This window comes from Bombus fervidus, chromosome 13, assembly GCF_041682495.2.
Source record: "Bombus fervidus isolate BK054 chromosome 13, iyBomFerv1, whole genome shotgun sequence".
NCBI classification, from domain to species: Eukaryota; Metazoa; Arthropoda; class Insecta; order Hymenoptera; family Apidae; genus Bombus; species Bombus fervidus.
This window is the reverse complement of record NC_091529.1, coordinates 940,488-967,935: the sequence shown is the minus strand read 5'-3', so window position 1 is coordinate 967,935 and position 27,448 is coordinate 940,488. Positions and strand designations below refer to the sequence as shown.

Sequence of the window (27,448 nt, the reverse complement as noted above, 5' to 3'; positions counted from 1 at the left end):
TTTCAAAACAATCTAAAAAATTCTAAGAACGAGGTCAAGCCATTTTTAAACTTATGCTTAGTCTTTCCAACGAATCAGTGAACCCATTTATTTCTAACATAATAACAATGTATTGCACAATTTCAGGAAATTCACTTAAATAATTATTTAAATTAAAAAACAAATTAAACATTAATAAATTATTAAAAATTTTATTAAATTGTAATAACCATCCAATTTTCTCTTTTTCACGCTGCAATGCACAGTGTAACGCATCAGCTAATCTAAAAACACATATAAAGCACAAAAACCTGAATCGCTATGTTTTAAAATTTTGATTAAAAAAAATTTGGAAGGCAATTAAAAACACGAAGAATAAAATGACAAAGAAAGAAAGAAGAAAAACCACCATTCATATTTTTTTCCAATCTCGCGCAGAGCACAATTTTTCTGCATCACATTGTCGTTGCTATTTCAACGTCGCTGACAACCCCGTTTCCTTTGGGACACCGATATGAAAAATCGCGGTTTACGCGAAAACATTTGTACGTTTTATGCATCCCCCTCTCGCGAAGGGAATCCGATACCTGCATTTCGAATTCGAATGGCTCTTGAAATCTGCTTGACGATCGTTTGAAATATGCACAGCGCCATGTGCGCGTAGTTTTCGAAATGGCGCGATGCCGCGGTATCGATCGGACGGAAATTCGGCTTCTCCCGTTCGTGCATCGCGTACAACTTCTGCGTTGGTTTGTTAGGAAGTGTGTCAACAGTCCGATAGCGAAGATCGATAGGTAATTACACGACTGTACCAAAATGAAATTTGAAGGAATGTCGGAAAAGGTTTGTAAAATACTAACCCTTTCCAACCTGAATTATTTCTCTCAAATGAAAACTATTCTTTTTCTTTTTTGCATATAAATCAGTCGATCACAAAAGTTTATATACACGCCTTAAGTATAAGTTATTATAGGTGAAAATATTAAGCCGACGAATTTTGTTAACTCATCAAGATACATATTGTCAAAATGTGACACAATTTATTCATATTTATTTACCTTTCTTGAGAATAAAGAAAAAAAAAAGAAATAAAATACAGTGTTGTAAAAATTACATACACCTGTTATATCTGCATGAAATCATAAAAATAGTAGATTTAATATTATAATAATATCGAATAGTTCCGTTCCCCTTCATTACGTAAACACCAATAATATAATACTTTGCTATCTCCTTTGCGTTGAAAAAGTTATAGTTTTAACATTTCTGGTGTAATTTTATGCCAATATTTTTATGAGATGTTTAAATTTTTTAAATTCATTTTAGTGATACATTAATAATAATTTTCCTGCTATGCAAGTATGAATAATTTGTGACAATTGCAGTTTTAGTTTATTTGGTACGTCAGATACAGAAAATCTGATATGTAGACTTTCATAACTGATTATGGTTATCCCTTGCATTTAGAAAATTAATTATAACATTTTCTCATTTGTGAAAATAAATTTAATTTATTTTATCAACTGATAAGATTATATTAAATACTATTGAGTGAGAGATTATACTACTATTTCTTATGTGATACTATTTCTAGTGAATGAATATATGAACATATATTAATAAATGTATTATCTAGAATAATAAATAATTTGAAACTTTTAAATGTTATTAACATTAACGACGTAATATTTGTACTCCTTTTTGAAATTGTTGGAAAATTCTATTTTCTGATTCTGTTATACAGTATATCTTTCATATTTTATACAATAATATCCCCTATTCAGTTTGGTACTAATTGAGTTCTAATGAATACCTCGTTGCAAAAGCATTCTGATGTATGAATATTCTATTATATAAATGCCTATATTCTATCTGTTTCTCAAACAGAAATATTCTATGCGAATTTCAATGGGTTGCAATGCCTATTATAACATCAGCATGTGTATATTTACTATAAAGATAACTATAACGGTTCATATGTTATAATATGTAGAATCCAACTATTGATTTAATTAAAGGGATTGGAAATGTAAATTACTATGCTCACAAATCAGTAATTTGTAAACAAATCAAAATATCAAAATAGAAATACATATTCTGTTAAAATATGGCACACGACAAGTGCCTTCATTTCAAGTTTTATTAAATGCTACGTACTTTATTCTTTTTTACAATATAAACAGAAAAATATACGTAAGTTATGATCCCAATGAATATATATAGCTGATGAAGTTAATTAAAATAATAGTTGAAAATTGTTACGTAATATTATTATAAGAAAAATTTGTTGTCAAAAATAATTAAAAATAGATATGTACATATAAAAGAAAGTTTTGAAAATCTATTATTTATAATGTCCCTTTATAAAAATATTATATTTAAATAAAATATTTTACATACTGATCGAATAATATTCGAAGCATCATCTTTTAGATAAAAATCGAATGATATTCAAAATAGCATCCAAGCTTCAATCAAGTAACATTTTAAACATTCGCTACTAAGTACAAAATTAATTTCCAAAAATAGTCGGAGCAAAATAGTTTTCACGTACCATATCGAAATTCATAAATCTATCTAAAAACTTCTCGTTTCGTCATACATGGCCTGTTTTCCCATGAGACAATTTTATGACAAGAACTCTGATCAATGTATGTTTGTGGTTTATCGTTCCACACGCCCTATTCGAATTAACTGCGCTATCCACGCAGCCCTGTCAAAATTTCGGTGCTTTTGTCGCACCTGCAACGGGCAACCAACGGCGGAACCTCAAATTCCAAGTGAAACGACTCCATAATGAGCATGAACCGACGAACAATAACGGCTCTAATGAGCGAACCACGGCACCGTTTCGACTTTGTCCTAAAAACGTGGCTCTCGCGGTTAATAGCCAGCGATAAGGCGGAATTATTTCACTTTGCCGTTTTCCACCATTTAAATGCACGTTTCCCCGCCGAATTCGCGATAGGCAGACACTAAGTTTGTTTTTCTTTCGTTTTTTCGTCATTAGAATGAAGTCCATTAGTATTAAGGATAAAAAAAGTTGCTTTGAAATTGGTATCTGAATAATTGTTACCTGAATAACACGTTTCCTCCGTTATTTTAGTTAGAAGATTGCATGTGTTATCAACTTCCATATAATAGCGTTAAACAAGAATGACATTTAAAATTTTGTTACCCTCTTTTACCTTAAGAATTGTTTTTCTCTTCTTAATTGGTTGTTTATAAAAGCATTGAAACCTATAATGGATTATTAACTCCGAATATTCGAGCATTTATAGGATATTTAAATGTGCAAAAATGTACAGGATGTGTATCATATCCAAAAAGATGTAAAGTATTCAAAATGCCTGTAATATTTAGATGATGAAACAGGTCTCTATTTAGGTTTTATTTCTTTTGCTACGTATATAAAAATATACAGTATAGTTATTAACGACGCGGCTGAAATCATCATTTAAATTTCGTAGTTTTTGGGGAATATTATTAAGCACAATATTTTTCTTACGCTACTGTAACGGATATCCAAGTTCGATAATATTTTTTATACAACTTGGATTATATCTTCTTGGAGAGTTATTATTATTTTATTTTAATTTTATTTATTCTATACCATTATTACCATTACTATCATCATTCTGCATTATTATCAGTATTATCAGTACCTTTCGTTCTGCAATATATAGATAAAAGTTAATGCGCTAGAATGAGGTACTGTAGCTTAAAATATTTCAAATTGTCTAGCCACTTTTATCATTCAGTAATAGGAATTAATTGAAAAAGGATAAAAATACAATATTTCATATTTTCCAGTAAAAATTTTATAAGGACCTCTAAATAGACCAATGATCGTAAAAACATTAAACTTTATTAAATACTTATCAGCATAAAATATTAACATTCTAACACGTCACACTATCATTTAGAACTACAAATGTCGATGACTTAAATATAAAACTTGCGCGAAATAAAAATGGCATGTCAAATCGATCATATTACACATTACACACATATATATGTACATAAAATAGAAATCAAAAGTACAAAAATTATTTTTGATTAATATGGAAGAAGGTGACATTTCTAGAAATCCATAATTGTTATATAGCAAAAAATTAAATGAGATATTGTGATGTGTTAAGTATGGTAGGCGGACGAATATTTATACGGCCGACTGCATAAACGAAAAAGATGTTTATTCATGTACTTTATTATATTCAAATTCCATATAATGTATCGTATATGTATGTCATACATATGTATTGTAAGTCCATAAAATTATTATTTGTTTATTTCGATAATTTTCTAGTAATATTCTAGTTCGGAAATTCTACTACATTCTTCATTAACCTTCTCAATCCTCAACCAAATCTTTCCTCTGATTCCTCTAGTTCTAAACACATTAAATTACGTTGCATCATAGGGCTGTCATATTCCAGCAACTTTTAACAAAAGTTACTCGTAAATTGTTTATAGATAATAAATCATGGAATACAAATTACTAAATACTCGGAAAATTAAACACTCTAAAATAAAGTCACCTCATTCAAAATAGGATATTTAATATTTCACGGCGAAAATTTTATACACAATGAATACCACGCAACTGAAATAAGATATAACTTGGAAACGATTCAAGATAGAAAAAAATTTCACTAGACAAAATTAAAAGATTTCATATGGCGCATCGTGATTATTTGGGCAATAACAGCGTTTTAAAGATCTTTATTTTTTAAAATAGAATTATAAATCTTTTTATACACCAATCGATACGTATTTTAATTCTCTATATTAAGGTAGTTACTTGTATGAAAATGTTCAGTTCAAAAGATATCTCAATTTCAATTTCATCAAATTGAATATATGAAGAGTAAAGAAAATATGAATACGAGAGATTTTACGAAATTAAAGTTAAAATATCTTTCAAATTAATCAATCTTTTATTTAACCGCCTTAATACTTTTTTGTGCAGAATTCAGAATTCATCGATTGTATGCGTAAGCAATTCATAATTTCATTTGAAAAAATATGGATAATCTTAAAATATTCAAAACGCCACTACTTTCGGAGTAGACATCTACATTAAATCATACCTATATCATTCGGAACCTTTTAATTTTGCTTAATAAAATTACGTTATTCTCTACCGTTATAGAGCTACAGCTTTCCCCGAGTAAATCAGGTTCCAGTCCAATAAAGTAGAAAGATAGATTAAATATAAAGTTCCGATATTTTACAATATCATTTAAATTAACATATCGTACCTTTCATCAACATTTTTAGGTGCAGTTCAATTGTTCTCAACCCTTGTTTTAAACATATTAAATTATATTATACCGGGAGACTGTGTATTTACGCAACTTTTAACGAACGTTCCATTCAAATTGTTTATGAAAACTGGACAACGGACGGGGAAAATCCAATCCGGCGAATTCATTAACAGGTTGTAGGTATCGTTTTAAAGTTTTCGGTTTCGCCTATATTGGCAAACCGTTAGTTGTGCATAACACCAAACTCTGTTGCAATATTGAAGTTGTAACGCAACTCCAATATTAGTTTGTGCCCGTAGCCATTTAATAATTACGTAATAAGACGAACTTAATACGAGAAAACATGAACGACGTATTAACAACGAGGGTTGAATATCATCTTCGTCCGCCATACTTAAGCTGAAATCTTATTACGGTAAAGTCGTGCGAACGATAGTGGAGGTGAAATGCGCGTGTAGAATTATCTTGTAACTGTTTTGCGGGTTACGCATACTTTATGCTCTGTAATCTCTTTACTCTTTATGTGAAACTGTAGGTGGTGATTAATGTGGAGGGATTATTTAAGTAGAAATTTCTTCGACAAAGGTCCTTTCCCTGACAGAAATCGATAAAAGTTTCATTTATTCTCTTTAATATTTTAGTGATTTTATTATTATACATTTTATTCTGATGACATTTCAATTCACTTCTATAAATGGGTATATCAACAATATCAAGATGAAATGTATTAAATATTCATATCTAATTTATAAATTATTTTAATTTTTTATTTCATATTAAATTTTATATTTTTTAATATGTGAATTAATTTTGTTAGCATGTGCATATAATACTATTGAATATTAAAAAATAATTGAATGAAACACTTTCCTATTATCTAGAATGATGCCACTGATATGATATAATGATACTAACGGTGTCACTAAATTTATCAAGTTTATTTCTTCCCAGTACAAGAAATCTCTCCAATACTTCAAGATTAATACTGCAATAAGGGCATACTTAGCAGTTCACCTGTTAATTGAATCTTTCAGAACCTAAATCAGAAACTTCCCTTAGGGAGTTTAATAACTAGAGTATAATAAAGGTGAATTAATTCACTTTAGCTCATGCAAATACGACAATGTATTTCTCATGCAGACAATGATATTCTGTGACGATACCATGTAATCACGCGTTGAAAAATCTACCTAATCTAAATTTATGTCAATCTATGTAAGAAGATAATCAAATTCAGAATATTATCAATTTGCATAATGATTTAGTTCGTTCGTGTTTCACTTACAATTTTACATATAGATAGCATCAAAATAAATCTTATGATAATTCGTTCTCAATATACTATGGATATTTCTGCATTTATGTGAAATTGAAATGTGCAAAAATACACAGGATGTGCTTAGTATAAAAAATATCTAAACAAAGTGTTCGTTATAATATTTACGGAGCGGCACGAATTTTGTTTACAATTGTTTAAAAAAATATGAATTTGCATAGACATTCCCAGATTAGTCGTGAGTAAGTTATCGTGCATATCTTTTTAACATAATATGAAAGACTAAAAAGTCATCCGTCAAGCCTTATATACTGTAGTATAGTAATATTACACCAAATACATTGACATCGCTTTGCATTCATCATAAGACACGTAAGTGACGAAGAAATTATTCAAAGTATTAAAGAAAAGTTGAACGATACCGAAAACAGCGCTGATTTGTGAATCAAAAGCATTCGTAGCAACAGAAAAAAACCAGTAGATGGTATGAAATATAGAATAGAAGGAAAGTAATCCCGTAAAAGAGAAGTTTGTAATTTGTCGTTTCAAAGAGACTGAGAAGCTCATTAGAAGATCAAAAAGAAAATGATTGGACGCTTCCAAATTAAAGCAAATATATAAAATATACGTACTTCAAATACAAAATTTTTATTTATCGTTTCATCTTTGATCTTATCTCAGGCAATCATATATAGTTGATAGATATTGATAGTACATATAATAAATAAAAATGTATATATATGTCGGAGATGAAAGGACAACGGGGCCACCCGTTGGAATTACTTGGAAAAACCTCAATAGCATTCACGAAATAACCCAAACACAGCCATTCGAAACTTGGGACAATGAGCTTGGGCTCGAGGTGACGACCGGTCGCCGAGTGTAGCCACGGCCACGGGATGAACGTTCCACCTAACAGAGATATGAAGTTACATAGCTTTCCTTTAAAGAATTGGCCGTACCGGCACTTGACAATGAAACATTCCAGCGGCCACACACAGACCCCATTCTTTGGGTGAGATGGTCGCCAGATGCCGACGCATCATTCGCAGTTTATGTTCAGATAGCCTGAGGAACCGTTACAAATCTTAGGATCTGGTTAACTAAAGTCCTTTAGATTGGCAAACAGTCTTTATTATATCTGTCACCTATTGCGGCAAGATACGTAAGATCTGCTTTCCTCACGTACGACGTTTCCCGCTAGGAACTCACTCTCGAGAGCGGCTAGCATCCTTTTCTAACCACCAACATGGAGATTAACCAATTAACAGCAACGTCTATTTCCCTCACCCTCCGAGCGGAGGTTTTCTTTGACGAATCCGATGGCCTCGTGCCCTTAGGCACATCCCACCATAGTTCTCCTCTGCAGCGTCGTCGCGACGGAAAGTCATTTTTTTGCTTACAGTCGCATTAGTTAGATACCTATTGTGTTTGTACGATCAGTGAATAATCTACGTCTTAGTAAAGAGTTAATCAAGCGATCCTTGTATCACAAGGAGTAAGTCGAGTTCGACTTAGACTTTGAAGTAAAGTAGATCAGTTATTCCGTGGGCCGTGGATTCGCTATACCGACCCCGCGATCATTGTCATTATCGTTCGAGTATTGAGACCGGTAGTTATCTTGTATTTGTGACAATAAAAGATACCATCGATTGTACACCGACGATGAGCGACCCTGGCGCAGATTCTTTACACGCCCCAAATCCAAGTGTTAACCCCAACCCGACATATATATATACATCGAATTTACTTTCAATACGAAAAATTGATTGCATACATACAATTGCTCGCAAAAGTTGTATACTTTTTATGAACATAAGAAATATGTGTGTTATCCAAAATATTTTTTAATTTTATTACTGTTGTAATGACACTCAACTTGTTGTTCATCATTACTGCAACTAGTAAAAATGTTAACGATTCTGAAAATATATACACAAGTTGCAAGATGTTTAATCCATACATGTTTTGCAGAGATCGCAGAAGTGCCAAAATAGGCAGTCATCCAGTGATATCAATGTTCAGTGGAACCATTTCTAATATTACATGCTTGAGTTGACGACTATTCATACTGTATATCTATTAAGTTTTTATTAAATATAAGTTTACAGTAAATATCTTGCAATATTTGTATATATCATCAGATTGGGTTTAAATTTTGCCAACATAATCATAACAATCACATTTCATTACAATGTTAATACAATTTCAAAATATTTTACGTAACATGCACAATATAGACATAAGAATTTCCCGTGGCAAGTGTACGAATTCTTTTTCGAACCAGTGTATGTTCATTATATTATGTTTGCGTTTGCACAAAGTTCTACAGCACTTCTATAATATTTTTCTTAAAGTTTCAAGAATTTTTCCAAAAAGAAATATATTGAATCATGCATTTATGGACAATAAGAAAAGGAAGATAGTTGTCCATAACTTAGCTTCAGATAGACTTATTACATGTAGACTGATAGACCAATATTTCGGCCTTTTTCCGCCATTCGAGCTGCACGTCCAACTTACTTGCGACCGGTGAACGCAGGACATCCGGCAGATATGAAGTTTGTCATGGACACTCGTGCTGCGATATTATTCTTCGTCGATAGAACTCGCCAGAGTCCGTTCGTGATATTTTCAAGGGGAAATGCGGTGGCGGAAGTGTCGCTCGTGAAACATGGACACTTTATTCCACAACTTCGAGACGTTGAACGAGGAAAATATTCGAGTCGTGGTTGAATTTAGAAATAAGGGTGAAGGAATGAAATATACAAATCTTTGGTGAATTTAGAAACAAGTTTCAAGGACGAAGACAATTTAAATCTTCACTAAATTAAAATCAAGAACGGAAAGATTATTTGATCCGTTGTTGAGTTTGGAAATGAAGTTAGACATTGAATTGCCATTGGATTTAAAGAGAAAGTTGAATGCAGAAGATATATGAATTTTGAAAATCGAAATTTGGACGAAAGATACGTTTGTCGCTAAATTTGATGATGAAGTTAAATAAAAAAATAGTTGAATCATCCCTGAATTTAAATATAGGGATGAAAGACAAAAACATTTGAATCGTCGTTGAATTTGAAAATATGTGAGGATGAAAAATGAAAAAATTCGAGTCATTTAAATCGCTAGATTTGGACAAATACTGGTTAAATCTTTCCGCGTTATTAAGAGGGAACGCAATCACGTCTGCTTTAAAAGCTGAAATTTCTTTTTTTAGATTTTTTTCTCAAAGATTGATATGTATGGAATATTGTTGTAAAAGGGTATTTTCAAATTCTAAAAAATGGCGAGATTACAACACTGAATACGAGTGTATTGTTTTATTTTAGAGAAAGATTAACTTGAAACTTTAAGCGCATTTTTCTCACAACTATGTTTTTCGCTCTTGCACCCAGTGGATCTCTGAAACCCTTGATTCGATTAACTTGATATTTTTACACATTATTTTGCGTTACATTATATACAACATAGCGTAAGATTTGTTTGATATCTTAATCTTTTGAATTTTTATAAATGTTTAAAGCTAACTTTTTTCAGCGAAAAATAAAATTTTGTTCTTAATAAACCGCCATTTCCTTATTTTCCAAAATTGTGGAAAGATTGTACGTTACATTGAAAATAATATATTTTTTATAAGCTTGCACAAAAATCTTTTACTTTTTGCAATCCATATTTGCCGCTGGTTACAAACAAACAAGGTACCGTTTGATATAGGGTCAGTTAACGTTACACCACTCCGTCATATTGTAAAATACTCTGTAAAGTTTCTTATAAAAATCTTGGTCCTTTAACAAATACTTGTAGGCGAAGAAAGATTACTATTTTTTTAGGCCTCCAGGGTTGCATACTCCTTTTAAATGAGGAAATTGAATTGATAATAAATTTGGAAGCAAGAAATGAAAATATTTAAATAGATGTAGAATTCGAAAGTTGAAGAAAGAGAGTATCTGTATCAGGAACTAAATAGGAACAAAACAATGTTTGAAATTTGAAATGGTTCTAAATTAGGAGATATGATTGAATGGCGAAAATATTAGAATTGTCGCTTTAAAGATAAAGCTAAAGAAAGTAAATGTTTTACTCGTCTCTGAATTTAGAAGTAAAAATTAAGAATGGGAATCTATAAATGGCCACCGAATTTCAAAGAATGAAAAATTCAAATATTTGAATCATCGTTGAATTTAGAAGTAAGGGTGAAGAATTTAAATATTTGAATCGATATCAAAGAGTGACCTAAAAATGTGAGGAGTCTTCGCTCGTTTTTGCTTTCACCATTTTGCAACTAAATTTTGTGCCAAAAGCTACCTTATGGCGAGACATCAGGCACCACAAATTTTCAAGTTGAATTAGTTTTAAAATTGATTAGTTTTTAAGTTATAGGACGTCCAAAATGTAGAAATTCATTAATGCTCATACATACGATGTACAGATTATGTCAGTCTGATTATTTAAAATATTGTTCCCAGAAATTTTTCCAACTGTTAACAATGCATTTGAACTTACATTTTCAAAATTCACAATGGCAGATTCAATGGTGAACAATATTATAGGGAATATGAATATATTGTACTATTGTACACATTGCAATGTGTATGTCGCTTGTTGATTGTCATCGAAACCATGGAGATACATATAAAGATAGAGCACGCAAGTATATGTTACCATGTAGGTGAATGCGATATGGAAATAGAAAAAGAACGCTGCGTAGAGGCGTCTTTCCTATCCTTGTTTAATGAGAAATACACACTCACGTCGCTCATTGATCGTTGTTACACTAACATACTTACTATACGAATGCGGGCGCGTTGTTAGACAAGAACACAAGTGGCCTCTGTGCAGCGTTTTCTTTTTATTCTTATATTATTTTCTTAGCTCGCTCACGCGCTCTATTTTTGTATGTCTATGGCGGAAACGTATATCTTGACCCACGGTGCGAGCGCCGGCCTCTACAGCGGACTGGTTGGCGACAGCAAATCTTCCCGACAAGAGAAGGTCCGGAGAGGTGACGAGTGGAGCAAAAAAGAATTCTGCGACATTCTGTGGACAATTCGCTTGGCGACGCATCCAGCAATTCCATAATAAAATTGCATTTTATACTTTCTCACAATATATTTAAAAGACACCTACTACAATGATATTTATTTTTCCTGGTTCTGATCCATGGAGATAGTGATGGATACATTACGATATTAGGATTCGAAATATGAATCCCATACTTCATTTCCCCAAGAATTCATGACAACTGTCATGATTTGTATGCGATGTGACTGTAACAACTAACAGTTCGCACACCACTTCCGTATATACAGTAATATGTACTCTCCGATTGATTCTTGTCGGTTTTAACCATATCGGCAAGTATGAAAATGTGCTGATAATGATACTTCCATTATAATAAAGAAATTATTATTCAATAAAATAAATTATTATTAAAGCAATGGATATTACTTATTAATATTAATATTATTAATAATACTATACTAGTATTGAGTAAGAAATTTACTTTATACATTTTTACTTTACAAATAATTAAATGAAAGTATTATGAAAATCAGAACATTTTTTGACATATGGATTGCTACAGTGAATCCACCGTTGCAGATTTTGAAAATATAACCTTAAATTCGTTGTTAATCGTGATCTAATTGCTGTAGCATACAGACATGTGCTCTGCGAGTTTATAAATAACGAATATATGTATATTACCATTAGATAAGGACAACTGCAACTGTATTGGGAATCGAAAATTGAATAAGATAATGCATTGAGTTACTCGATGAGATGTAGCGATTTTTATCTTTAATCGATCATACCTGGCTCGAAGATGGCTTTAAACGAAGATGACTTAAACAATCAAGATATTCTCCAATCTTTCAGCCAAGCGGCATGCCAGTAGTCCGTAGTACAAATATGACTGAATTAAAGAACTGTTTAAGAATAAATTAAAAGGAAGTCCTGAACGCACAGGAAGGTATGGAGGGCCCAGAGATGACCCTGCAATGGATGTGATAACAATTCCCAATAAATTTGCATTATCAGACACATCAGATCGAAAGACCACCACAGAAAGAAACTTTAGCTCCTTTAATCCATTTTGATGACGTTATTGACGTACAAATGATGATGAAAACTCTAAAAAATGTGATCAAGAAAGACGATTTCAAGTAGAAGGTAAATAATGAACAGATCAAGATAATACCAGTCAACTCTGATCCATGTCGAAAAATAACAAAACTTCTAAAAATGCAGAATGCAAACTTTTACACGTTTCAACTAAAACAGGAGAGGTCCTTTAGTGCAGTTTTACTCAATTTACAACATTCAGCAAACGTGAAAGAACTAAAGGAAGAATTACTGTGGCATAGATTCGAAGCAATCAATATTAGCAATATAGAAAAGAGAATTACACAAAATACTTTGTCCTTGTTTTTGATAGATCTGAAGCAGGAGCCAAATAACGAAACTGATTATGACATTGACCGACTTATGAACTCCATGGCTAATATCGAATCACTGCATAAAAATAATTCAGTGGTGTTAAAGATATAGGTATACTCAGAAATACTGTAATCATCAATTTCTCTGTAAAATGCACAACCATACATTCAAAAACTGAATACACAAAACCAGGAGATACTCCTGCAAAACGCATTCGTTGTGGAAGTGACAATTTGGTAAATTGCAAAGGCTGCCCAGCATACAAATAATTTCACAGAAAAATGTTCTTTAAAATCGGATACAATCAAATACAACTTAATTTCAGGCTTTGTCTCTCCTTTTGCTTCCTACTCACAGATAGCTCTAAGAAATATAAACAGTACACTTTTACATGATGGTACTAACAATATTCATATACAACTAATGTGCAAACTACAGGAAACTTCAACAGACTAGAGATTACGCTAACGGATTAGCTCAGCATAAAACTCTAATCGACTAGTTTTACTTCACGGAATTTCGGTAATGTTGAACTTTTAACATATCACATTAATATGAACACTTAATGTTTCAATAATGGCATTAGTATCTTTAAAATCGAACGAAGATATAGTTGTTGCAATGTTGAGATCCGTTTTTCTATTCCTAAACTAGAGTAAACGATTAAAAAAAAAGTCGAAGGAAACAAAATTACGGAAGTTATGGAAAAATAGTAGATACCCTGAAGACAAGTAGAAACAGAACAGGACAATAAAAAAACTCAAAAGATTTCTCAAATGATTGTTTCCAAAGATGCTCGCAGAATCTATCTTCTACATCTGATGCAAATCACTCTCTTTGGTGAGTTGCCAAGAGACTTACTCGATCTCAGCAGATCCATCCTGTTCGTTCTCCACATGGTGGTTGGGCAATGAGTCCCATAGACAACCTATTCGCTTTTTACCTAGCTACTGTATCCAAACCATTTCCTCCCAAATCCATTTCTCGTGAAACCAAAACAATTACATATTTCCAATCGCCATGTCAAACCTCTTTTATTAAACTATTTTTCCTCCAAGAAATCAAAGTAACGATTGACAAAAACCTAAATCGGAAAGAGGTTTCAGGGCGCGATTTGGTAAATGATGAAGTGATCAAAGAGTTACCAAAGAAAGGGTTACTTGTTACATGCATATTTAATGCTATTCTTCGTCTTGGATATTATCCGTTCTTACGCAAACTGACAATTACCACAGACCAGGAAAATCTGTACTTCAAAGAAATGGAATCATATTAATCAATTGCCAGCCTATATTAACCTAACCTATTGCCAATTCTATCTAACCTTCTTGCAGAAATGTTAAACAAACGCTTACATACTTTACTGGAAGAGGCAATGATGACTCATCATCAGTTCGGATTTTGGAAATGACATTCAACAACAGAATAAGTACATCGAATTACAACTAATATTTAGTCGGAAATTGGAGAAGAAAGAATATCGTGCGGCAGTATTTCTGAACATTAAACAATTGTTCGACAAGGCATTATTATACAAGCTCAAAAAGATGCCTCGTTGGCTTACTATTTAATCATGCATTCCTACTTAAACAATAAACAATTTAAGACTTCCCTATTGACACTAGTGTATCACAGGACAATGTCCTTGGATCATTCTTATACTTCTAAACTATATATCCACTACAACCAACACTATCACACCCACGTGTATTGGTGACAAATAAAGATATATGATAATGGAGACGATGAAAAAAAATGATAATAAAGTTCATGAAAATCCCTAAGTACCTTCTACAGCTCTTCAAAAAGCATCTAAACAATATCGAGAAGTGGTTCCATAAATGGCGCATCAAATGGAAGCAAATTTACGGATATTACTTTCACCTTATGTAAACGCGCGTGTCTACCGGTAACATTGAATAACACAGAAATCCCTGCTAAACACGCGATAAAGTACCTGGGAATGCCACTACACAGAAGATTAACTTGGAAATAGCACATCAAGACCAAAAACACCTTCTTGAAAGGAAGAATGAGACAGTTCTATGGTTCCTGCGTAAACGTTCAAAGTGATCCCTAGAAAGTATCTCATCTTATATAAAGTCACTCTAAGATGTGTATGGATCTATGGGAGTCAATTGTGGAACACAGTCAGCAATTTTAACATTGAGTGCGTCTAGCGACCTCAGCCAAAAGCATTAAGGTTTATCAGTAATACCCCTTGATACATAATCAATGAAACTATATTACAGAGACTTAAAAATACCTACAGTTACAGAAGAAATATCGAAATTTAATAACGTTCATTGGTCAACGCAGGCTTAACCAATTATACCAATTTTCTAGTCCCAGTTTCTTAATAGAGCAAAATCGAAGACTAGAAAAACGCTATACATTGTATCTACACAAAAAATTAAACTAACAAAAGATTCTATATCTACTAAAGGTACTAAGATATATATTAAAATGAAGTAGCTTCATTTTGAGGTTACACCTCATGTTATAGTAACACGATATCGTAATTACTAAAAATTATCTGTGAGAATTGACTGTAATACCTTTCCTGTTTAGAAAGGAAATTCGTTGTTAACTGTTGGCAAAACCACTACCAACAATTTCTAAAGTTGTTAAACTGACCTCAAAGTTCGTACATCGAAGCGTATGATCTAAGTTAATGAATCTTCACATTTTTGACCACCTATATTTCAGAAACTAATTGTCAGCTCAACCTGAAAATTAGTGGTGATTGATGTCTCATCATAAGATATTATTTGGCACAAAATTCAGTTTCAAAATCGTGGAACTAAAAACAGGCGACTTGTCACTCTTTAGAAATAAAGATAGAAAATGCAAATATTTAAATTGGCGTTGAATTTGGAAATAGAACTGAAAAGGATGGGAATTTTAATATGCAAAGAAAAATGGAAAAAGAAAATATTTAAATCTTCGTTAAATTTAAAAACAAATTTTGATTTAAAAAAGCATCCTAATACCTTTAAATTAAGAAAAGATTGTATTAATCTAAAGTTTAAAGATAGGATAGTACGGATAAACAGAAAATGGCGAAGAAGGGATGTGGTTCGAGGAATTGGAAGTTAGAGTTACTTCTTTATAGTGTTGGTTCCTTAATTTATGGCGGATGTTTGCTGGTGTTACGGAAGTAAGAAAATGGTTAGGTTGAGAAATTAAGGGGATGATTCAGATCAGGAAGTTTAGGAAGGACGGACTTAGAAAGATAGAAGAGATCACGATGTTGGACATGCAAATAAGTCACATGTTAGATGAAATTAAGATATATTTTATGAAAAAATAAAAAAACAAAGATAAAAATTTTAAATTTATCGAATTGATAAGTAAGGGTTCAAACAGTAACAGAATTTAAAAAAATAGAAAGTTAAATGTTTAGATAAATGAAGAAATAGAATTTCATAATTATGTAAATAATAAATGGAAAATTAGGAAAATATTCAGAATTATCAAAATCAACTTACATTAAACGCTGTGAGTTTATAATGAAATCCCAGACTGAATCCTAAAAATAAAAATATGAAACATTAAAAACTTAGAAAATTATATGATTAAAATATTGAAAAATAGGAAACTGAGAAAATTATGTAAAGTTAAACATATTTTTCTCTAATAGTTTGCAGTTGCATGAATTATTATATGTATAGATTATTCAGTTAAAATCACAGGTCGAGTTTTAAAATTTTTAAAAAGGTTGTTTTGTTCCACAAATTTTAGCAATTGCGATATTTTATTAATTTTAGTTAAATTATGTAAAAGAGAAATTAAGATTAGAGTATGATCTGGCAAAGTGCTTAATCGGAAATAAGAGAATTTAGGTCATCAAAAACGTAAAAATGGAACAATTAGAGAGAAAGAAATTTAAAATTCCACAGGAAATTAAGATTAAACTAGCTGAAACTGAAGCAGTAAGATAATATAAAATTTGGAAGTTGCTTAAAAACAAATTAAAAAATTGAGAACATATCAAATTCATAAGAGAGGTCTTTTTAGTTTTACACCAAAGACGTATTCGCCCTCAAATAATATCGACTGCCTTCTAGAAATAACCGTACGATGGAAAACAAAGATTCAGGTACTGATTAGCTAAACATAAACGAAAAACATATTGACATAGAACGTGATTTCCATCCGATAAGTGATGCAATGATCAGCACCTTAAACCGTGACAATGAACCAGTCATATTGTCTCTTGGCAGTGACACAGTACGTTACGCTTGTTAAGTTACGCTTAATTAATGCCGCACGTCGCGCTGTTATTTATCTATCCATAGATCAGTGATTCCGCATGTATTGTCGAGGCCAAGCAAATAACATTCAGCGCACGGAAAAATTATAACCGTGTCATGTTTCTCTGTAAACAAATATAGTTAAGATGAAGATAAATTACATTTATCAAGAAGTGTAGTTTTCTAAGTCTTAAAATAATTAAGGATTTATTTTAAAAAATTTGGTTAGTAATAACAATTAAGAAATAAGCAGGAATTAAGAAATTGAAGACAAATATTTACGTATAAATCCCTAACGTTATGTTTTTTTAATTATTATTTTGATTTGTATTTTTTCGTACTAATTTGTAAATTTATTTTTTGAACAAATCAGAAAGTAGCAAAATGAAAACAAATATAAGAATAAATATAGTGTCTAAAAACAGAATAGTTACATAATATTGTTTGTTATTAATCTATTGACATATTTGATTATCGATTATTGAGAGTGATTGAATTGAGTTTGCGTAAGTCAGCGCGTTACTGTAATACCGAGGATGTGATGATCGAAAAGCAAAAACAGAATGATTTGAGATTTCGAAGATAAATTATCGATAGAAAAAATAGTATATATATGTACATATACATATATGTTTATGCATTATATGTTGTGTTATGTTATGTGTATTGTAACAGTTTATATCTTAATTCCAAGAAGACGTTTTCTTATTTTCGCAAATATTCTTACGCAAATGAATTTGTGATTCCACTTAATAGAATACTACTATGGAATATAAATATATACTTCTAAACGTAAGTATAATATGTTATTTATAACGTTTATATAATTACAAGATCATGCATAAATAATTTCGATTCTAAAAAATTGTGCACGATCAAGGATTTGTCCGAAAAATTTGAATTAAAAGTGCAGATATGTCTTATGGATTATTATTTTAATTTTTCCCAATCTTTTTCATTTTTCTACTTTTCAGTAATAATTAACATAAGATCAAAACTAAAAAGTGTCATTTAATTAATAAGAAAACCAAAGATTTTCGGATATTATTTTAGTTATAACAAATGAAATATTTAATTTCTCCATCTTCGTCTTATTCTGTATTTCATGTCGCATCAAGTACGAGCTCATTGTCGGCGACATTGGTTTTAAATGGCTTACATTTTGGAGTGTATATGCTTGTTTACTTAATGTAGTTTATTGTATTCCTTATGTGATCCTGTGATGTTATAATTATGGGCATTAATCATCAATTTTCACCTGTTTGTGAATAATTTTATATATCGCTTGCAACTAAGAATTTTTTCTATTATATATAATATTTATTTTTCAACTTGGTTAATTTGAAATTTGTTAAACATCAGATATTTCATATGTTACATAACTAGACTTTGGATGTTTACTCAAATTTATATCTTTGCGAATATAATAAACTAAAGAATTAATTCTAGACGGGAAACTGTATTTTCTACTATTATATACTGTATTGTCTACTAGTATTATAAATAATCATGTGTTATATTATAATAACACAATCGTATTATATTATAATATCATAAGCAAATACGTTAGATGTTCTATATATTTTTGCATACTATGCGCATTCTACGCATTTCTCTTCATTTTCTTCATTCTACACAATTTACTTCAAATTTCCCACAAATGCATAAAAATGCGCACTTTAGTTATACTCAAATATTTAATTCTTTAACATTTTCACATCTTTCACCTGTAACATTTCGGAATTTCAATTCGGAAGAAAACCTTTACTCGACAAAAAATCGTCGTACTGATAGGAATCTTTCAATTTGTGCGGTTTCGTGACGCAAGGCTCCATGGGAACGGGCCAGAACTTCGGTGGCCAGCAATTAAATCTTCCTGAGACCGAAATTAACGATCGCGAGGCAGAAAGTGGCGCTGGTTCGCCCATTGGTAGATGGGAAAAAGTCACCATTACGGTTTCGTGTTAAATGAGCTGGGAATAAACGGTTAATTAGACTTCGATTAATTCTTCGCCCGCTGGTTTACAAAGTTCTGCCAGGCAGGTTACTTAATCCACGTCACGTTACGTGAATAAAGCGCGTTTTACGTGGAATTATGATGAGAATCTGACTTTGTTGAAACAATGATGAGCGAGGAAAAATTCCAGCACGTGGGATGGTGAATAATTGTTGTATCTTTAGTGGAAAATCCGACGGAGTGGTGAGAAGTAAAGAAGAAAAATATGTACATATGTATGAGTAATAGGAAGTGAAAAGCAGACTAAAAAAAATTGTGATAAAATGTCACTAGTAGGAAAGAAGAATGCGTACATGGAACATACATTGGCAAATACATTGTCAGGTTTTTGTAATACTTTCTAAACATTCCATTGTAAAAATATATCTTTCGTTACTCTACTAAAGTATGACATAATTTAAGGTGTAATAACAATCAAGATTATACCAATTCGATGTCACATTAGTATTTAAATTTATCTTTGTCAATGCTCATAATATTTTATGTATTTATATCTTAATTATTAAAACTTAATAGACACTGAAAGATAATGGACGTTAAACGATAAAAAGTAAGCCATATTTTATAATAATTAAAATAATATTTCCAAACAAAACTGTATTGTCTTTTAACGTGCCTTCTTTTATCCTCCATAAAATATTTTTGCCTAAAATGTATGTGTAATGTAAGAGATATATACGTATCGAATACAGTTCAGTCGTTTTATTATATCTTTGAAATAATTCGTTTATTGGATGATTAGTTGAATTTTATCTATTGAAGATATATTGCAAATTTGCTCTTTCCAAAAATAATGAATCGAAGACGAAAACTAAATTTTTCGTAAATCTATGAATATATTTGATCAAAGAATAGCTAATTGCTTGTCTATAAAATTACAAAATCATTTTGAGTAAATAATACAATCCGGATATAGGTTTTATACATTTATCTTCAGAATATTACCTTTGATATTTTACGTTCTTTTGACTTTTATTTTCTCGACAGTTATATCATGTTAACGGTGTGATTTTGCTATATGTAAAATTTTTTGCTATTGTGACTTAATAGTCACAAGTATTAAATATTGAGTATAGGATGCATCCACAAGAGTTTTCACATTTGAAATGATCTATGAAGTAATCTCTTGAAGTATTTCACATCGTAAATAAAAATGAAATGTAGAAATTTGATAGTTAATATTTTATAAGAAATATCTACAAAAGGGATTCTTGAAATTAATTCAAATTCCAAGCATTAAATTTTACAAGAAACAATAGACAATTTCAATTAGCAATTTAGAAATAGTTGAAAAACGCATTTCTTTTAATAAATATTCTATTATAAATTTTTACAAATTACTCAGATAATAGATGGTAAAAAAGTAATATAATCTATATTTTGCAGGAATTAACAATCCATAACTTCTAGTGATCGTTACTTTGTCCACAATACAAGGATACTGATTTCATTTGTTTATAATTATAAAAACAGAATCACCACTTACGTATTGAAAGCTGGTGATTGTAATTCCATGAATTGCATGGTACGACTAACGTTTATGTAAATACATATTTCTACGGATTTTGTATTTACAAGTCAGTGCAAATGATAGGGCACAATGATAGGACAAAATGTAAATGCAAAATATTTCATTTCAAAATATTTTAATTTTATTTTGTAATATAATTTATATGTTATGTTATCTCATGAAATTTGTATTTGTCTTTCAGCATTATAAAACTATTTCATTTGATTTAATTGCATCATCTTCTAAGAAATATTTAACTAAACAATAATAAAGTATCTAAACATACATTTACTGTCAATGTTTATAATTACTATATGTATCATAAAATTTCAGAATTTAAAGAAGCTTAGAATTCTGTTACCTTAGAGAGTTCTTTTGTAAAAAGGTAAAAGGTTTTGTAAAAGTAGTTTCAAAGTTTTGAAAACATTAGTAGGAGATTTGGCATAGCCAAAATTGCGAAAATCATTCCAAATTTTTGATCGGCAGTACGTTTCCCAATTAAAATAAATGGGTATTAAATGAGGAGTAAAAGTATTCTCTCTCTTTCTCTCTCTCTTTCTCTCTCTCTTTCTCCCTCTGGTAAGCTAACGTTTATTAAAGCACACAAGCCAATTGGACTCGAGAGTTGAGTAGAAATGAAAATTCGTGGAAGAGCTGGGTGTTATCTATTTTCTCGGCCGATGCAATCGACAATTTCGTAATTGAAGGCTACCACGACACTCACTTTTAGAATGTCCCAGAGTTTCCGCAAATAATGCAGCTTGCTGCAACATGTGATTGCGACATTGACCTTCGATCAGCCGTATCCACAAACAAGGCTGAGGAAGCTTTCAAATGATATGCCAATTCTTAAACTGCTAGCAAATTCTGCCTCTCATGCTTTCGCGTGCAAAGCAGCTGTTCAGCCTAGCTTGCGAACGTAAATTTTGCTATTTGGAAAATTTAGAATTGAAATTAGTTTCTATCGTAATAGCTTATGTGGAAATCGCGATGTGAAAATCTTAAAATTTCAAGAGTTGAAAAATTCAAAACTTAAAAGATTAAAAGTGCGGAGATTTAAGCGTTGAAAAATTCAGAGATTGGAAATTTCGAGAGTTAAGGTATTTACAGATTGAAAAGCTAGGATTTGGAAATTTCGAGAGCGACAGTTTGCAGAAAAAAAAAAAAAAAAAAAAAAACAGAAATAGCAAAGCTGCGATCTTTAGAATGTTTTATGACAAAAAAGAGGAGAGCAATGTAATTCATACAAATTTCAAATATCGACGTTTCCAATACTCAAAATTAGAGATTCTAAAATAGAGAAGCAAATAAATGTTGAAACTGTTTACGAAACTGTTAGATACACTGTTTCACTTGCGAATCTTCCGACTACAATCAATGACAAACTTGCGACGATCGAGTTGAAATCTATCAATTTTTAGCGCGACTCTACTCGAATGCAGCTGTTTGGAAACGACTGTCGTCAGTCGAAACGTTTCGCTGATTGGAAAACTTATGAACTCGGAACAGTAAAACTTTTTCAACTACTGCTCGCTCGATGCTCGTCATTAGACGATGTCTGTGACAAACAATCGTAAAAGTTCCTCCTCGTCGTACCATGCATTTCTAACAATCAGTAACCCCGACAAAAATTCATGTTTCCGCGTTGATCAACGAAGTTGTTACGTGTTAGTGTGGTTCAAGGTCTATCTTCTTTCCTGTTTCACAGAATTCCTCGAGAATTTATCATTAATGGTATAAGAAATAAGAAATTTATGACGCAGAAGTTTATTTCTTAGATTATTGTTCATCATTGTTTGAGCAGTAGATGATTGTTTACGTTTGTAGCTAGTTCGATATATTTGTTAGTTTTAATTGTATTTTTAATTTCGTTCCTATTCTTAATAGGTATATTTTGCTCATTTTTCTAACAATTTATTAACTCCGAATGAAATGGATTTAATCTTGGTTTTAACATTTAATTCGAAAATGTTGAATATTTTCTTTACACAAGAAATTGTTTATTACATATTTATACAAATCGTTTAATATCTTCTTTATAAAAATTATAAAGAGCGCTTTTTTCATATTTATAGATGAAATAATGTTCCTTGATAATATACAAATTTAGGAAGGTGGTAAAGGAGTAACTTTAGATATAAGTAATTAGAATGAAAAGCAAAAGCTTCGATTCATCTGGAATTTTAAATGCTCTAAGACTATAAGTTGGTTTATAAAATAAAATTTTATGACAAAAATAATATAGAATAAGATTTTATGATAAAAATAATGTTCAATCGAACGATATTTCAACAATAAAGAATGAAACATGTCGCACTATTCCAATTAAAGAAATGTCAAAGTCATTACTTTTTATTTAAGCTTTTCCTCGCTAATTTGTACAAAAGTATAAAATAAAATTTCATAACAATGATGGTAATGTCCAACGTACGTGTACGCTGAACAAGGTTCCAGCAATAAAGAGCAGAAAAATACATCATAATTGGTTCCAAAATATTAAGAATAAATATTAAGAACACAAATTAATAAAACTTCACTATGTATATATTTCAATATACTAAATCACCATTCCTTATTTGAATTCTCCGCCTACAATTTTCCATAAGAAAATATGTAATGAAATTTCATAATATTGGTAGTAATATTTAGTACACATTGAATGAAATTTCGTTAATAAATAATAATAAACAATAAATTTTAATAATAAAGAGCAAAAAATGTTATAAAAGTCCAATTAAGAAGATACTGTTAAGAAACTGTGTATCAGAAATACTAGGTACATAATTGATGAAATATTGCTATGTATCTTCCAAAATATCAAATTACTGTATTTTTCTTAAAGTAAACCCTTCTCCGAGATATACCTTATAGACATATCTGTCACAGATTTTCCCATTGCTCCTTTTGTTTAATCTATTACCGTTTCAGTTACACTGGTTGGAAATATGTTTAGTTTCTCGAGATTTCAATTACCAATCACTGCGAGCTGTAGAAAGGACGTCATATTTTTCAATTAAATCTTCGTTGACGTTCCGCGACTAATCCTCTTCAATCAAAGTTAGTCAACGTTAGAAAAATAATTTTCTCTTAGGAAATACATCTGATACGTTTATAATCAATCATTTCTGGGACTTTTATTGCGTTTAGGTAGTTAATAAAAAAATATTTTGATATTGTGAAATTAATTCTATCTATCGAAAGGAGAACTTTAATATCTTTCATGATTAATTATCGTACCTATAAATTAGTTATATATTTAGAAAGTAGTAATGTAAAGATATCGAAAAGATATAAAAAAAATTCTTATATGAAACTTTAATCAACTGTATATTCTAACATAGCAGATATCAAATAAAATCACAAATAATTCCCGGCACCGCTAACTCGATTTTAATTTTATCCTTCCACGATCATAGAAACACAGGCTTATGTTTCTTTCGCTGACGTTTTTCCATATTTTTGCATGCGACTCGTTAATCAACGAGATCCGGTAACGAACTTCATTACGTTGGATTAATCCGCTTCGTTCCAAAGCAACAGTATTGTGCAAGTTTGTTGACTTTTCAACAGAAGCGGGTAGGCGAAAGAGGTAATTTTCCTGAGTGGCCGCGTCGTTATTGGATTCACTTCGACCAACTTCGAAAGAAGAAAAGGAATGCATACGCGCTTTTTCGGGAAAAGAAACTGATATTTTATTTATCCAGCTAGGACGTTTGATTGCATCAAAGACGAAAGTTTCGCGAAGTTTAATGCAACGCCGCGAATTCGATTCTCCCTCGAGTTGCATTCGCACAGCACAGCAACTTCTTCTTCGAGACGTTGATTAAAATCATTTTGCTTCCTCCCTGTCTTCGCCTTGCGGAAAATGTGTTCGATGATGCTTTTTTCCTTGGTTTATGAATATTTTTGACAGGTTTTATAAATACTTTTAAAAAGGAATTTTTCTTTCTTTTTATCATTTTATGAGTATTTCGGATAATTAATAATTTCTGTTATATGTATTTTTGACAGCAAAGAGTTCCTGTTTTTTTATTAATATTTTGGAAATGCCAGAGTTCCTCCATTCTATATATTTTTAATAATGTTAACAATTTTCTTGGTTTGTTCATATTTCTAGTAAGGAAAGAGCAGAAATTAGTTTTTCCCTTCTTCTCGCGAGGTAAATATAAATGACGATAGCTGAAATTCTTTCTTTCTTGTGAATATTTTAGCTCGAGAATTTCTTCTTCTCTTTCGTTCTGAGCATAAATGACGATGACAAAAGTTCTTCCCTTTTTATGAGTAGATATTTTTAATGATGTTGGAAATTCTCTTTAAATATTTCTGATAACATTGTTATATATATAATATTTCTTTTTGCATATATATTAAAATGATTGAAACTTTTCTTTTCCTGAAAGTACCTACTTAAAACGAGTCTGTCAATTTTTTGTTATGGATACATCTGACAATATTATGTCTTACGTGCATATTTTAATGATGTTGAGACCTTCTTGTTTGGTAGTTAAATATAATTAGAGATGAAAATTTATTTCAATGAATTTGAAAACACCTGCAACATCAATTTTCGTACACTAAATCATACTCTTTTGTCTTGTATTCTACATATGTGCGTCGCTTTCTTGGCACTTGTTCTCAGATACTGATTTATTTATTCTGTTTCTACAAAGCAAACTCTTATATAGTTTGTTGGGTTTAAAGCAGGAGTGTTTGTCCTCCATTCTTAATACAGCTTTAAAGCTCCTATATGAATATATTGCAGACAATTATCTGCTAAATTTTCTGTCCAAACAATCATGTAAACGTAAATTTCGCAGATTTATAAAGCAATAGTACATATATGTATATAATTTATACACACGTGTACCATGATTGTATCAATTTAGATAAAAGAACGCTTTTATGTCTTTTACAACTATTAGTTTCCTTATGTATATCAGAAATCCGTACCACACTCTAAAAGAAATTATATGAATAATAAATATATAGTAAAGAAATGTATTTATTTCCAGTGCGTTATATCAAATTTAACCATCTTTGACTGATGAGTATTGTTCGCAATTTTTTATCATGCCACTGGGAATTTCATAGTAAATAAATTCTCTTGTATCCGCAGGTACATATTTTACAATCGTAGTCTGTCGAAATTCATTCGATATTTTTCTATTCATGACATTAAAATATTTTGATCTGCCGTGACATTACAAAATACTGTGTTACAAAAAATGACAAATTATAAAATCGGAAGCAAAATAAATATTAACTTTCATCACGAGTGAAAGAAGATTATTTATTCGCATATACCACCATAGCACATTAAGTATAATTACTTGTTCACAGCATATTTCCATACATATCACTTTTTGGTTATTCTAGTGGAAGCTACGAATTTGTTTATATCCTTATTATACCTATCTACATAAAAGTCTATAACGATTGTCATGTTTACCTCGAAACTAATATTTAAATATTAAATATTAAATATCAAATGTTTAAGTAATCTTAAAAAGCTATAAATATAATAGATGTCAATATAAACATACATATAGATATACAATTGTGTGTGGAATATCGTTTAGTTTGATATTTTATACAAGGAAAGTAACTAACGTATTAAAACTTTCACTAGGAGATACGTGTATAGTAGAGCATCACTTATCCGAAGTAATGGAGAGATAAAACTGCCCGACTAATGGAATTTTCAGATAATAGAAACAATCACTTGTTTGATATGAGATTTCATTTAACCAAATACAGATTAGTTGACAGTCCCTTTAAATATTTATGGATCCCATACCTTTTTCGCTGCTCAGTCACATAATTCTTTCAACATAAATAACCGCACACAGTTACTTTCTTCACTTTGAACCATCCAAACCCTTTTCCAAAAGCGACAAATGTGTCGGCGTGAGAAGACACCTTCATTTCTGTTTTCATTTTTATGAAGTCGTTATTATTATCGTCTTTATCGCAACGAAACCATTTCATTATATCAGTATAGAGAGTTTTTCTACTCTTACCAGCATCACAAGAGTCTACGTGCTTTAGATAATTTACAACATCATGTTGTCTTTTAATGTCTATGATTGTGATTTTTTATTAATTCTGTTGCACTTTCGCCACTTTTGAGTTTTTCATTTATGTTATATTTTTCTTTCTTTTTTTCTCTTTTTCTCTCTGATAGTTAAAACGCTATTAATTTCATTCTAAATTCTGATAATCAGAATTTACTCAGTGGAATAAGGAATACATTATATGTGAACAGTAATAAAATATGTACATATTTGGAATTGAAAAAGGTACTTATTGGCAAATATTATGTTCGGATAACAGAACTCTAGTGTGGCCTAACTGTAATTTGAGATTCATAATTTACCTCAAATACTATCAAGTTCTATCAGCAACAGAAGGTATCCTAAGATTCCTAAACGTAAAATACATAGTAGATACTGAATAACTGAATAGAAAGAATACGAATTCAAATTAAATATTTTAATTACCCCTCTTAAAGAACTATCTAAACATAGTAACATACAAACTGATTAGCTTTTAGACAATCTTTTTAATATAATACGCAATACCACGATTGAAACATTAATTAATTAAGACAAAATTAATTCTAGAACAACACCTCATCGTGTATCACTTGCGTGGTGAAACAACGATTGTGAAGGAACAATAATATATAATACATATATG

General features: G+C 30.8%; 1 protein-coding gene across 4 annotated transcripts in view; it reads right to left on the bottom strand.

The window, feature by feature from the left end:
- LOC139993493 (octopamine receptor beta-2R) overlaps positions 1 to 27,448 on the bottom strand; it is a 166,170-nt gene that overhangs the window by 48,782 nt on the left and 89,940 nt on the right. For 3 of the 4 annotated variants that reach the window (XM_072015259.1, XM_072015256.1, XM_072015257.1), the window contains one exon: positions 16,458 to 16,498. The exons of the other annotated variant lie outside the window; for it this stretch is intronic. The gene's annotated coding sequence lies outside the window, so the exon portion shown is untranslated. The remainder of the gene's footprint in view (positions 1 to 16,457; positions 16,499 to 27,448) is intronic. 4 annotated transcript variants of the gene reach the window in all.